Raw genomic sequence first — 14,784 nt, 5'->3', positions numbered from 1 at the left:
TAAAGAGTATATAAACAAGATTATCCAAGATTTTATTGAGGTGAATGATAACGGAGAGGTCTCAGACTCCACATTGTGGGAAGCTCTTAAAGCTACTGTGAGAGGATATATCATTTCATTTGAAATCTCAAAACAAGAAAAAGGCAGAGAGAATTAGAAAAAGAAATGGAAAAAATTCATATAAATTCTCTTTTGCAGTCTGATTACAATAAGATGCTGGAACTGAAAAATGAATACAACTCTCTTCTTCTTCATGGGGAAGTATCTAAACTCCTGCTGAAAAATAAACCAAAACATTTTGAAATATCCGATAAACCACAAAAACTTCTATCTAGACAGCTCAAAGGAGATCAAGCCAAAGCTGCTATTCACAAAATATGCTCAAAAACAGGTGAAACATGTACAGATCTAAAGGATATCAATAATGTCTTCAAAGACTTTTATTCAGAATGATATCAATCTAATTCAGCTATATGGGTTAATGATTTCAATGATTTTTTTACCACATTAAACTTACCTCAACTGAGTCCAAATCATCAGAATTCTTTAGACAACACTATTTCAACTGAAGAACTGCAAAAAGCACTGAAATCTTTCTCCTTGAATAAAAGCCCTGGTCCAGATGGATTTGGTGCGGAGTTTTATCAAGCTTTCAGTGAAATACTATCCCCTATAATACTTAGAATGTTAAATGATTCTTTTGTGAACAACAAACTTCCAAGTTCTTTGTATGAAGCCCATATATGTATAATACCAAAAAAGGGAAAAAATCCACTTGATCCAGCCAATTATAGACCTATCTCCCTGCTCAATTTAGACCATAAGATTCTAACTAAGGTACTCGCAACCACATAACAGAAATGATTCATCCAGATCAGGTGGGTTTCATCCCGGACAGACCTTCTTTTGGCAATGTACGGAGATTACTGAACGTATTGTACTCTGACTGCACAGGAAACAAAAAGGCTGCCGTCCTGACTCTGGATGCTCAAAATTGAGTGGGCTTATCTTTTTCATGTTCCCAAATTATTTGGATTGGGAGAACATTTCATCAAATGGGTTCAAATCATTTATTCTGCACCAAAATCATATGTCATAACTAATAATGTAATATGGGATAGTTTTGAATTACACCGCGGAGTGAGACAGGGTGACTGCCTTTCGCCCTTACTCTTCAATTTGGCCCTCAAACCACTGGCTATTGGTTTAAGAATGAAGTCTAATATTAAAGGATTTTCAGTGGGCTCATCTCACTTTATGCAGATGATGTACTTGTTACACTTACTGAGCCAGAAGTTGCACTACCACTTCTTTTAGAATATGTAGACTCTTTTGCTAGAATATCTGGTTATAAAATAAACTGGTCCAAAAGTGAGCTTATGTTCCTAGGAGATCATGTTGAGATCAGTCAAAATCCAGTTAAAGTCGCAGAAAATTACATATCCTATCTTGGCTTAAAAATATCTCCAAATGATGAATCATTACTAAAGTTGAACTTTTTTGAAGCCTTTGAGAGACTGAAAGTGTGTATTGAGTACTGGAAGACCCTACCTCTCTCTATGTTAGGCAAGGTGAATGCTATCAAAATGATCACCTTGCCAAAATGTATTTATCTTTTTCAAAATTGACCAATTGTAATTCCTGTAGATTTTTTCCAAAAACTTGAATCTTTAGTTCTAGATTTTGTGTGGGGATGTAAAAAACGCAGAATATCCAAAAAGCACTTATTTAGATCTACAGAGGAAGGGGGACTGGATCTTCCAATGTTCAAAAATGATTATTGGGCATCAAATCTGAACGCATTGACCTATTGGAAGATGGGGTCCCCAAATAATGAATCTCTTCATTCTGCTCCCTTATGGCTGAAATTGGAACTGCAGTCATTAGTGAAACCTTATACATCATTGCTATCGCTACTTTTGACTAAACCAGTCTCTTCAATTAAATCAATACGTCATAGTGTTGTAGTACGAAATTCTATCAAAATTCTTTCTCAAATTAAAAAACAATTGAATATTTCCAATGTGACTATGTATTCACCAATATATCACAATCATGCATTTATAACAGATGCAACATTTTTTGACTGGTACTCAAATGGAATTAAATGCATCAAAGACATTTATGTCGAGGACAGTCTTGTGTCATTTGAGCAATTGCGAATCAAATTTAATTTGTCCCAATTCAGTTGGTTTTGCTATTTGCAGGTAAAAACATTTATCAAAGAAAACATTTCAAAGTCTCAGCTGGTAAATGAAAAACATCCTCTTTTAGAAGTATTACATTTACCACCCACAAGTAAAAAGTCTATGGCTAAATGTGTCAGCTGCTTCATTATGTCCATGACATCAGCAGACAGTGTTCAAAGAGCATGGGAACAGGAACTAAGAACAACAATACCCAATCAGCAATGGGAACAGACACTCTCTCAAATTCACAAGTGCTCAATTAACAGCAGACATAGGCTCATACAGTTGAAAGTGATTCATCCTTTTTACTATTCGAAAGTTTGATTACACACATTTTATCCTGATACATCTCCACTTTGTGATAAATGTAAATCTGCTGAAGGATCATTGTCTCACTCCTTTTGGGGATGTCCAATTATTCAATCATTTTGGTCCAGCATTTTCTTTTTTTACTCGGGGGTATATCAGAGACAAATTGTCCCTGATAGGGATATGATCTTATTTGGGTGGTCTTCAGAAACACAAAAGCTTCCAAAACATATTAGAAGTGTGTTGCTGCTTGGGACGGTTTTGGCCAAAAGACTCATTCTCAGAGACTGGAACAGTCTATCTGCACCCAACTTCAGGAACTGCTTAAATGAACTTGTGAATGTAATGACTCTTGAAAAAATAAGATTTATAAACTCTACAAATATGAACAAATGGGAATCAACCTGGAAACCTTTACTGACATATATTGAAGCATAACTTATAGACATTTCAAGAAAAACTAAACTGCCATCTTATTGTAGTTGTATTCCTTTTTTATCTTTATTGTTATTATCTTTTGTACTGATTCAACACTACACTTGTTTTTCTTGTGTCACTTCTGATATGGTTTTGTCATGGTTTACTTGCTTTTTTGTTCAGTTTTTTTTGTATTGATCAAGCCCTGTAACTTTTCCTTTTTTTCCCCTCTAAGTGTGTACGGTGGACAGGCCCTCGGGAGGTGATCTTGTGAACACTTGCTGAGGATCCTTGATGCCGAGGTATGTTCATCCATTTTGCTGTGATCTGGATAGCCTGCTGATCGTGAGCCGCAGCAGGATGGATGGATATATGTATATATATATGTGTGTGTGTATGTGTATATATATACAATATTTGGGTATATTTTCTAATAATGTCTGTACTGTAAACCTTGAGTTGTTAAAGTTCATGTGCACCTCTCTCCTCAAGTGTGTATGTGTGTGTGTATGAGTGGATGTGACTGTTTGTCATTTTAACTGTAAAATCAAATCAAATATATTTGCACAAAAAAAAAAGTAAGATGAAATGTTTCAAATAAGGGTGATATTTGCTTCTTTTCTGTCTGATAAGATCATTCTTCTCACTAAGCAGATTTGATGTTAGTGTTTCACTTGTTTTAAGGGTTTTGCTCCTAAATGATCTCAGTAAGATATTACAGCTTGTTGCTGAGATGTTATAGAATAGAATAAAATACAATAGAATGGACTTTATTGTCATTATATTTGCATAGAACGAGATTAAGGACTCCAACTTAAGGTGCGGTAGTGGAAACAAATATGGGCACGAGAGGTAATAAAGGAAAAACTATCAATTGAAATAAACAGACTACAATCCAATAAAAATAAGAAGCAATCCTGTACAATATACAAAACACTATAGAAATACAAAATACTGTACAATATACAGAACAAGACAAGAGTACCAAAGTAATAAATAATAATCAGTGTCGGACGTATTGCACTTGAAGGGAATAAGCGGTAGAAAATGGATGGATGGGTAGTATTGCACAGTAGGGTATTAGGGTAGGATATTGTATAGGGGTGAATTATTATTATTATTATTATTATTATTATTATTAAGTTAGAGTTCAACATGGTGACAGCTCTGGGAAAGAAGCTGTCTCTGAGTCTGTTTGTTCTGGCTCTGATGCACCTGAAGCGCCTGCCCGATGGTAGCAGGTGGAACAGGTGGAAGCCGGGGTGTGTGCTGTCCTTGGTGATGCTTTTTGCTTTGTTGAGGTACCGGGAGTTATGTCAATCCTTCAAGGAGGGCAGGGGGCAGCCGATGATTTTTTGTGGAGACTTTATGACCCTCTGAATCGCCTGTTTGTCTGCTTCGGTGCAGCTGGCGTACCACACTCTTATGACCTATATTGAGTAAAACATGCTTGAAACTAGAATATCAACTGTTGCAAATCTGTGTCATCAGCACAAGTAGAAAACTGCTTTTTTAAAGTAAAAAATGTCTTACTTCAAGCATGAAAAAAAAAATCATGATGCCGAACGCATATCGTTACGTCAAGATAATGGCCTTAGCGTTTACTTCATGTAAGAATACTCTTCAACATATTGAGGAAAAAGGTCTCTTTTTTCCTACCAAGAAAAGTGCACTTGTTATTAGTGAGAATATACTTATTTTAAGGTATTTTTTGGTCCATAGAGGTTTGCTAATTTGACCTGTTTTGGAAAGTCTTGACAAGATAAACCTTCTTCTTTTATTGGCAGATAATATTGCTAAATACCCCTAATTTTAGTTTGTTTTTTTCTCGTTTTTGAACACTGACTTTTTGCAGTGCAGGATGTTTCCTACCAGTTTGAAGCCATGTCTGAAGGGTTCCGAGGTGGAATGTTCTGCGCTGGCCGATGGCGGCGTCGGGGGGGGGGGGGGCACTGCACCGCATGCCCATGGTGACGAGGAAACAGCTGACGCAGGCAACAACGGCATAGACCAACATCTGAAGGATGACAGGTGAACATTTATTTTTACCTTGAGATCCTTTAATCAGCTATTCAGTAATTCTATATAACTCACCAAAAGTGGGAGTTGTGCCGTGCGAGCGATCTTTGGAGACGCCATGTTGGCGATGAGGATGCCCAGCGGGTTGGCTGTGGAGGAACAGCGGGCTAAAGATGATCACCTCCATGTCAAGTGTCTCCCATAAAATTGCTCATAGACACCTTGTAACTCACTTGGTCTGCCAGAGCATAAGACCATGTAGCAGGAAGGGATCAGTGTTGCCAACGTAACCACTTTCTTGCTATATTGCGTAATCAGACCTCTTTTTCCAAAAAGTGACTCATCCATTGGAAAGACTTTTGTAGACCATGAATGCATCTGTGGGCCCCTCCCACATCTAAAATCACTCTAGGGATGTAACCATGAATGGTATTAATGATAACCGCGGTAAAACACCCCACAGTTAGTATTACCATTTTAAAGGGCGGTACAGCTTGGTTGGTAGAGCGGCCGTGCCAGCAACTTGAGGGTTCCAGGTTCGATCCCCGCTTGCGCCATCCTGGTCCAGTGGTTCTCAAATAATAGGACCTCTTTAAATACTTGACAGTTTGAAGCAGTTTTCAATAGAAGTAGTGAATTCAATAATGAATTAATGTTTTACAATATATATTTACATATGTAATAATATTGACCAATATTCTTGTAAATTTATAGTGAATTTAAAAGTACTTTCGTTAATTGTGGAACTGTGACAACACTCATTCTAAACATGAATGTTTTGCATTTCATGTTTTTTTACAGCCATTTATGCAAAATAGTGGATTATTCCAAGGCAAACCACCGCCGCCAACAAATACACTATATTGCCAAAAGTATCTGGCCACCTGCCTTGACTCACATATGAACTTGAAGGGCCATATCATTCCTAACCCATAGCGTTCAATATGATGTGGGTCCACCTTTTGCAGCTATTACAGCTTCAACTTTTCTGGGAAGGCTGTCCACAAGGTTGCCGAGTGTCTTTATAGGAATTTTCCACCATTCTTCCAAAAGCGCATTGGGGAGGTCACACACTGATGTTGGTGGAGAAGGCCTGGCTCTCAGTCTCCATTCTAATTCATCCCAAAGGTGTTCTATTGGGTTCAGGTCAGGACTCTGTGCAGGCCAGTCAAGTTCAGCTGCATCAGACTCTGTCATCCATGCCTTTATGGCCCTTGCTTTGTGCAGTGGTGCACAATCATGTTAGGAGCGTGGAATTGTCCAAAAGGTTTTGGTATCCTGGAGTATTCAAAGTTCCTTTCACTGGAACTAAGGGGCCAAGCCCAACTCCTGAAAACCAACACCACACCGTCATTTCTCCGCTGACCCCTCTCTGTCAGTTTACATGGTCTACTAATTGGTGGCTGAGTTGATGTTGTTCCCAAACTCTTCCATTTTCTTATAATAAAGCCGACAGTTGACTTTGGAACATTTAGGAGCGAGGAAATTTCGCCACTGGATTTGTTGCAAAGGTGGCGTCCAATGACAGTTCCACGCTGGAAATCACTGAGAGCGGCCCATTCTTTCACAAATGTTTGTAAAAACAGTCTCCATGCCTAAGTGCTTGATTCTATACACCTGCGGCCGGGCCAAGTGATTAGGACACCTGATTCTCATCATTTGGATGGCTGGCCAAATACTTTTGGCAATATAGTGTAGATTGCAGTCCTGTGGGGGAAACACTTCCACATTTCTCACTCACCCATGGAGGCCATCATGTTGGCCGTGGCTCGCTGGTGATCGGGGAACCACAACGCCGCCATCTTGGTGGGCGTGAAGATGATGAGCGGCTGCGCCACCGCTGCCAGCGTCTGACCGAAAAACACCACCGTCGAAGCTTTCTTCTGCATAAGAAGTGGAAAAATGCTCTGTTTTCCCGAAATTCCGTATTACCATTTGTCATTTCAACATGTTATTACTTCAACAATTCTCCACCGATTGAGAAATTGTCCAAGACATCAATAAATTTAGATTAGATACTACTTTCTTTATTCCTTCAGGAGAGTAAATGCCTTGGCAGAAGACACCTCCTGATTAAATGTAAAACTACAACGAGCAGACTGCCAAAGATGCCTATACCGCAGGATTTCTTATTTTTCAAATAATCATCAAATGTCGCCGTTGACATCAGTGATGCTATTCGGACCAGAAATTATATATTTAGTAAGTAGAGCGAATAAAGAAGGAGACCGGGCAACAGCTGCCCTGCCCTGCCCTTTCCTGTAGGGAATTTTAATGTCCAGCAGATGTCAGTATTTAGTGACACAGGATCAATACAGTTTATAAATGTGTCAAAAGGCTGTGCAACGCCTCATCAACCCATCACTAACAATCACACAGGTCAGGTAATGTCAAGACTTTAATCTACACTGGACATAGGCAGTCTTCTTTACTGTCAAAGACTTTTTGACAAATCAATCAAACAGAGCCCCCAGTCAAATGACAAATTCAGTATTACTTTTCAACAGACATTTATTTAATCTTGTTGTTTGTGGTCTGGACATTTGACACAGGAATTTAACTTTTCCACACACCATCCTGAATCACGGTTTCAATCGTAGTCCATGTTAACTACCAAACCGTAACTTAAAAGGGTTGGTTGAACAACTATAAGGACTAGCAGGTCATTAGCTAATGTTGCTAATAGGCACAGTACTCATGGACTAAGTTTTGGGGAAATTCCTATTGAAATCAATGGGACATTCTTCAAAGTTCCACTTATTCCATCTGACTCCAACTGTTCCAACTTCAAAATTTTCAGACTCTTCAGGAATTGTCTGCTTGATTTCAACAATGCTAAAATAATTCCGGGATTCCAGTTCATCATCAGCATTGGAGCAATCACACGCAATTCCTTCAGGAATTGCCTCATCTAGTTTTTAATGTTTGATAAAAAATAAAATAACGACAAAAAAAGAAACAACAATACAACATTTCGAAGTTTTAACCTATTCAAACCATTCCACCTTCGAACTTTCTTCAGCCGCACAATACTTGTGCTATAGTTGTAGGAAATGTCTCAAAACCTCTTCAGAAGTGCCGACAAAATCCAAGAAGGGCAGAAAATGCATATTTTTGGAAAACTTTTTTTCTCGAAAATGTCGTAAGGGGGGGGGGGCCTTACGCAAAAATTCACAAAAACGAACTTTCTTCCGTCGCACAATACTTGTGCTATAGTTGTAGGAAATGTCTCAAAACCTCTTCAGAAGTGCCGATAAAACCCAAAAAGGGCAGAAAATGCATAATTTTGGAAAAAAGAAATTCTCGAGAATGTCGTAAGGGGGGGGCCTTACGCAAAAATTCCCAAAAACGAACTTGATTCAGCCGCACAATACTTGTGCTATAGCTTTTTCTGGCGACTACTCCTTCCACATTTTTCAACGCGTTTTAACTGTTCCACCGTCGAAGCTTTCTTCTGCATAAGAAGTGGAAAAATTCTCTGTTTTCCCAAAATTCCGTATTACAACTTGTCATTTCAACATGTTATTACTTCAATAATTCTCCACCGATTGAAAAATTGTCCAAGACATCAATAAATTTAGATTAGATACTACTTTATTTATTCCTTCAGGAGAGTAAATGCCTTGGCAGAAGACACCTCCTGCCAAAGATGCCTATACCGCAGGATTTTTAATTTTTCAAATAATCATCAAATGTCGCCGTTGACATCAGTGATTCTATTTGGAACAGAAATGATATATTTAGTAAGTAGAAAGAAAACACAAGGAGCCCGGGCAACAGCATGCATGGGCTGCCCGGCTGCCCGGCCGCCGGGCAGCCCATGCATGCTGTGCCCTCCGGGCAACAGCAGCGAAGGTCTGCCCGGCCGCAGACTGGCTGCGTAGTCCTTATAGCTGTTCAACCAACCTTTTTAAGTTACGGTTGGGTAGTTAACATGGGCGTCAATTGCCTCGTACCTTGGTAGCTGTCTAGCCAACCCTTTTAAGTTACGGTTTTAAGAAGTACCAAGTGTTGAAACCGTGGGTCAGAATGGTGTGTGTAACAGCAAAATGCCTGTGTCAGTCTCCCAGCATTGGAGCGTTCGTACACAATTCCTTCAGGAATGGCCTCATTTACTTTTAAATGTTTAATAAAAAAGGAAAATAACTACAAATAAAGATACAACAATACAATGTTTCCACATTTTTTAACCTATTACAACATTTTGGAAAGTCCAGGATTTTCCAAAATTCTTGCTTCTACAAAGCCTTCTTTGCAGCGACTACTCTTTTCACAGTTTTCAACATGTTACAACTTTCAGAGTCCAAGGGTTTTGCTATCAATAGAACATTGACGGTCTACTTCACTGTCTGGGCAGCATATTAAAATCACCGGTCGGTGGTAAAACCAATATCAAATGTCACATTTTAATAGAGCATTCGTCAAAAAGTTTGCTTTCACAATTTTATTATCAAGGAGACTGACACGGGCATTTAGCTTTTCCACACACCATCCTGACTCACGGTTTCAACAATTGGTACTTGTTAAAACTGTAACTTAAAATGGTTTGCTGAACTGCTATCAAGGTTCGATGCAATAGACGCCCATGTTAACTACCCAACCGTAACTTAAAAAGGTTGGTTGAGCAGGTATAACGACTATGCGGCCAGATTCCCAGGTGACTGGGCATTTCATTGCTACTGTTGCCCAGAGGGCACAGTATGCATGGGCTGCCTGTGCAATATCTCAATTCCTGATTGTTCTGAATGATAATTAGTGGGAGACCCGACAACACTGATGCATCGACATCTGCGTGTGCAGTAACAGCTAATCCTTTCGATAGCTCAGTTGATAAAGTGGAAAGCTGTATTAGCTTATGCTGAGTTCTTTAGGGCACTGGTTCAAATCCAGCTCGATGGATCACTCATTACGTTTTTACCATGAATTGATTAACGTGGAATCCGACCCCGACTTAAGTTGAAAAACTTATTGGGGTGTTACCATTTAGTGGTCAATTGTACAGAATATGTACTGAACTGTGCAATCTACTAATAAAAGTTTCAATCAATCAATCAATAGTGCGTATTCAGAGCACATGTGTAAAAAAAAATTCCCAGTCCACAACTATCCTCATTCACAACACGTTCTCTTAGATTTCCATGTTATGATACATGTTCACATTATTTATTGACTGTATCTAAAAAGTATTTAAAAAAATTTAGTATTATTTAAATGAAGATATGAAATAATCCTAAATGAAATTCAATGACTTGGTTTATATTATTGTATATACTAGGTCATAAAATCAGTGTCAGTTGAGTTGGTCCATAGATTTCCTGTAGGGAATTTTAATGTCCAGCAGATGTCAGTATTTAGTGACACAGGATCAATACAGTTTATAAATGTGTCAAAAGGCTGTGCAACGCCTCATCAACCCATCACTAACAATCACACAGGTCAGGTAATGTCAAGACTTTAATCTACACTGGACATAGGCAGTCTTCTTTACTGTCAAAGACTTTTTGACAAATCAATCAAACAGAGCCCCCAGTCAAATGACAAATTCAGTATTACTTTTCAACAGACATTTATTTAATCTTGTTGTTTGTGGTCTGGACATTTGACACAGGAATTTAACTTTTCCACACACCATCCTGAATCACGGTTTCAATCGTAGTCCATGTTAACTACCAAACCGTAACTTAAAAGGGTTGGTTGAACAACTATAAGGACTAGCAGGTCATTGCTATTGTTGCTAATAGGCACAGTACTCATGGACTAAGTTTTGGGGAAATTCCTAATGAAATCAATGGGACATCCTTCAAAGTTCCACTTATTCCATCTGATTCCAACTGTTCCAACTTCAGGAGTCGTGTGCTTGATTTCAACAATGCTAAAATAATTCCGAGATTTCAGTTCATAATCAGCATTGGAGCAATGCTGATTATGAACTGAAATCTCAATAACGACAAAAAAAGATACAACAATACAACATTTCGAAGTTTTAACCTATTCAAACCATTCCACCTTCGACTCATTGCACCATTCTGGAAATTCAAACTTCCCCTTTTCCTTGTCAAAAAAAGTTGAGGATTTTCCAGAATTCCTGCTTTTCCGAAGCCCTATTTCCACCCTTTTTCTGGCGACTACACCTTCCACATTTTTCAACGTGTTTTAACTGTTCCACCGTCAAAGCTTTCTTCTGCATAGGAAGTTGAAGAATTCTCTGTTTTCCCGAAATTCCGTATTTCAACATGTTATTACTTCAACAATTCTCCACCGATTGAAAAATTGTCCAAGACATCAATAAATTTAGATTAGATACTACTTTATTTATTCCTTCAGGAGAGTAAATGCCTTGGCAGAAGACACCTCCTGCCAAAGATGCCTATACCGCAGGATTTTTAATTTTTCAAATGATCATCAAATGTTGCCGTTGACATCATTTTTATGCACTGAAATTTTTTACACTGAATTTTTTTCAAGCTGAATTTTTTTACACTGAATTTTTTTACACAGAATTTTTTTTATGCTGAATTTTTATACCCTAAATCTTTATACACAACACTTTTATACGCCGAAATTGTTTTCACTGAATTTTTATGCACTGAAATTTTTTACACTCAATTTCTACACAGAATTTTTTTTGCACTGAATTTTTTTCACATTCGTTTTTTCACACTGATTTTTTTTACGCTGAATTTTTATACACAAAATTTTTATACACAGAATTTTTTACGCTGAAATTTTTCACACCTAATTTTCTTTACGCTGAAATCATACACTAAATTTTTATATACTGATTTTTTTTACATTAAATATTTATACACTGAATTTATTTACAAATACTTTTTTTACACTTAATTTTTATACATTGCATTTTTTTTACACTGAATTTTTACACACTGACTTTTTATTCACTAAAATTTTTTACACTAAATTTTTATCAAGCTGAATTTTTTTACACTGAATTTTTTTTATGCTGAATTTTTACACCCTGAATTTTTATAACACAACACTTTTATACGCTGACATTTTTTTCACTGAATTTTTATGCACTGAAATTATTTACAGTCAATTTTTACACACAGAATTTTTTTTTGCACTGAATTTTTTTCACATTTATTTTTTTACACTGATTTTTTTTACGCTGAATTTTTATACACCAAAATTTTATACGCTGAAATTTTTACTATGAATATTTATAGACAAAACATTTTTTACGCTGAAATTTTTCACACCTAATTTTCTTTACGCAGAAATCATACACTAAATTCTTATATACTGATATTTTTTACATCAAATATTTATACACTGAATTTCTTTACAAATACTTTTTTTTTACATTGCATTTTTTTTACCCTGATTTTTTACACACTGAATTTTTGTGCACTGAAATTTTTACCACTGAATTGTTTTACGCTGAATTTTTTGCACTGATTTTTTTTATGTTGAATATTTTTACACTGAATTTTTTTGACGCTACATTTTTATACTCTGAATTTTAATACACTGAATTTTTTTACACCAATTTTTTGTACTGAATTTTTTTACACTGAATTTTTATACATTGCATTTTTTTACACTGAATATATAATTCTTTGTTGATTGAGTACAAAAAAATGCAGATGATTGTGTGTGTGTTGATGTCATTACATCATGTGTCCACAGGGGGCAGTGTAGTGTTGGTCACACACGCACAGGTGTGGGGGATTACAGGTATTAGCTGGGAGTTCATGTGTTTGCTTTTGTGTTTGCTTTACAAGGGAAAAAAAGCTCCATCCCCCTGGAAAAGAAGGAAAGAAGGGAAGAATAATGTGGATTTATTGAGGAGAAAGAGAAGTAAATATTTGGTGGCGTTTAAGAAGTGTTTTTGTTCCACCTGCATGACAAGATGAGGACTTTTTTTAAGGCAGCACTTCCAACAAGAAGAAGATGAGGACATGTTTGAGGCAGCACTTCCAACAAGAAGAAGATGAGGACATGTTTGAGGCAGCACTTCCAACAAGAAGAAGATGAGGACATGTTTGAGGCAGCACTTCCAACAAGAAGAAGATGAGGACATGTTTGAGGCAGCACTTCCAACAAGAAGAAGATGAGGACATGTTTGAGGCAGCACTTCCAACAAGAAGAAGATGAGGACATGTTTGAGGCAGCACTTCCAACAAGAAGAAGATGAGGACATGTTTGAGGCAGCACTTCCAACAAGAAGAAGATGAGGACATGTTTGAGGCAGCACTTCCAACAAGAAGAAGATGAGGACATGTTTGAGGCAGCACTTCCAACAAGAAGAAGGACTAGAAGTGACGTCATACCTGAGGTGAGTGCAAACATTCCATCATTACATCTAAGAGATGCTGAGGCATGACCTTGGATGTGCTGAGGCATCAAACCTGCGGCCTGAAACAGAAGTCATCATTTTGTGTCGTGCGGCCATCCAGTGTGAGCGTCTTCATGTTTCTGGAACTTTATTTTTGACGGCGTGCTGCAAGTAAAGGCTGTGAAAGAGGTGACTTGTCTTAAAGCGACAGTACACCCGTTTAAATGAGTGACATGCAATGAAAGATGTCTCGGAGACAAGAAGAAGGACAACTAGTCTTAAAGGAATAATATTCATGGCTGAAAAACTGCAAAAGAAGAGACAAAATAATCTAAATGTTGAATAAATCTGAACACATTTAAATAATGAGTTACATGTGTCATTAATTATTGTTATTAAATAAATTGTATCATAGGAAACATTAATTTATTTAATTATGAATTACAATTTAATGATTTATTTATGTAATGATTTAAGAAATTATTGATTTAATTATTTAATGGTTGAAGTAATTATTAAATTATGGTTTTAATATTTAATGATACAAATAATGATTAATTTAATGTGATATGTATTTTCACAATTTAATTAATTATTTAATGATTTAATGGTGTGATATTTAATTTAATGATTCAAATTGTTTAATTTAATTATTTATTGATCAAATTAAGTATTGATTCAATGATGTCATATTTAATTTAATGAGTCAAATTATTTAATGATTCAAACATGCTTTAACTCTTTGATTAAATTAAAAATTGAAGCACATTTCACGATTTCATTTATTTATTATGATTTGAATAATTAATCATTTAATGATTCAAGTAATGATTACATTACATTTTTACATTTAATTTAATGATCAAATAATGATTATTTTAATGCGTGATGTATTTAATTTAATTTCACAATTTAATCACTTATTTTAATGATTTAAGTAAGTATTAAATATTATTAATATTAATTATTTAAGTAACAATATTTAATTATTTAAGTATTAATATTTAATTTATGATTCAAATACTTGTTTAATGAATACTTTGATTATTTATTGATTCATTTAAGTATTGATTCAATGATCTAATATTTAATTTAGTGAATCCAATTATTTAATGATTCTAATAATTATTTATGATTGATTTAACTATTTGATTAATTTAATATAATCTAAGCTTATTTCAATGGTTCCATTATATAATTATTTTTTTAAATAATTAATAATAATTTCGCCACACCTCCTGTGTGTGTGTGTGTGTGTGTGTGTGCGTGTGTGTGACAATCATTGGTACTTTAATTTTTTTTGTGTGTTTTTTTTTCTCCATATAATGTGAAAGCTGTGTAATGGTTTGTGTGTTTTTGTGTGTGTTGCTGCATACAGATAATGAACTGTTATTATCCCAGGAGAAGGAATTAGACAAATGTGTACAATTTGTCACGATATTGTCTTCTCACAACATGAAATGCAATCATCCTAAATGTGAGGCAAAATCTGCCCAATTGGTTTCTTTTCTCTTTTTTTTTAACAAATCTTTGTTTACATGCCAATAATAT

General features: G+C 36.1%; 1 long non-coding RNA gene across 1 annotated transcript in view; it reads left to right on the top strand.

Annotated features, from left to right (window-relative positions):
- The window catches only part of LOC133545238 (uncharacterized), a 15,877-nt gene extending 2,841 nt beyond the window's left edge, over positions 1-13,036 (top strand). Inside the window, exons 2-4 of the long non-coding RNA XR_009804771.1 lie at positions 3,151-3,217; positions 4,771-4,946; positions 12,680-13,036. This is a non-coding gene — a long non-coding RNA (uncharacterized LOC133545238). The remainder of the gene's footprint in view (positions 1-3,150; positions 3,218-4,770; positions 4,947-12,679) is intronic.
- The last annotated feature ends 1,748 nt before the right edge of the window (positions 13,037-14,784 follow it).

The sequence above is a fragment of the Nerophis ophidion genome, linkage group LG28 (genome assembly GCF_033978795.1).
Source record: "Nerophis ophidion isolate RoL-2023_Sa linkage group LG28, RoL_Noph_v1.0, whole genome shotgun sequence".
Classification (NCBI taxonomy): Eukaryota; Metazoa; Chordata; class Actinopteri; order Syngnathiformes; family Syngnathidae; genus Nerophis; species Nerophis ophidion.
The sequence above is the reverse complement of the archived record's forward strand: the minus strand, read 5'-3'. Positions and strand labels throughout refer to the sequence as shown.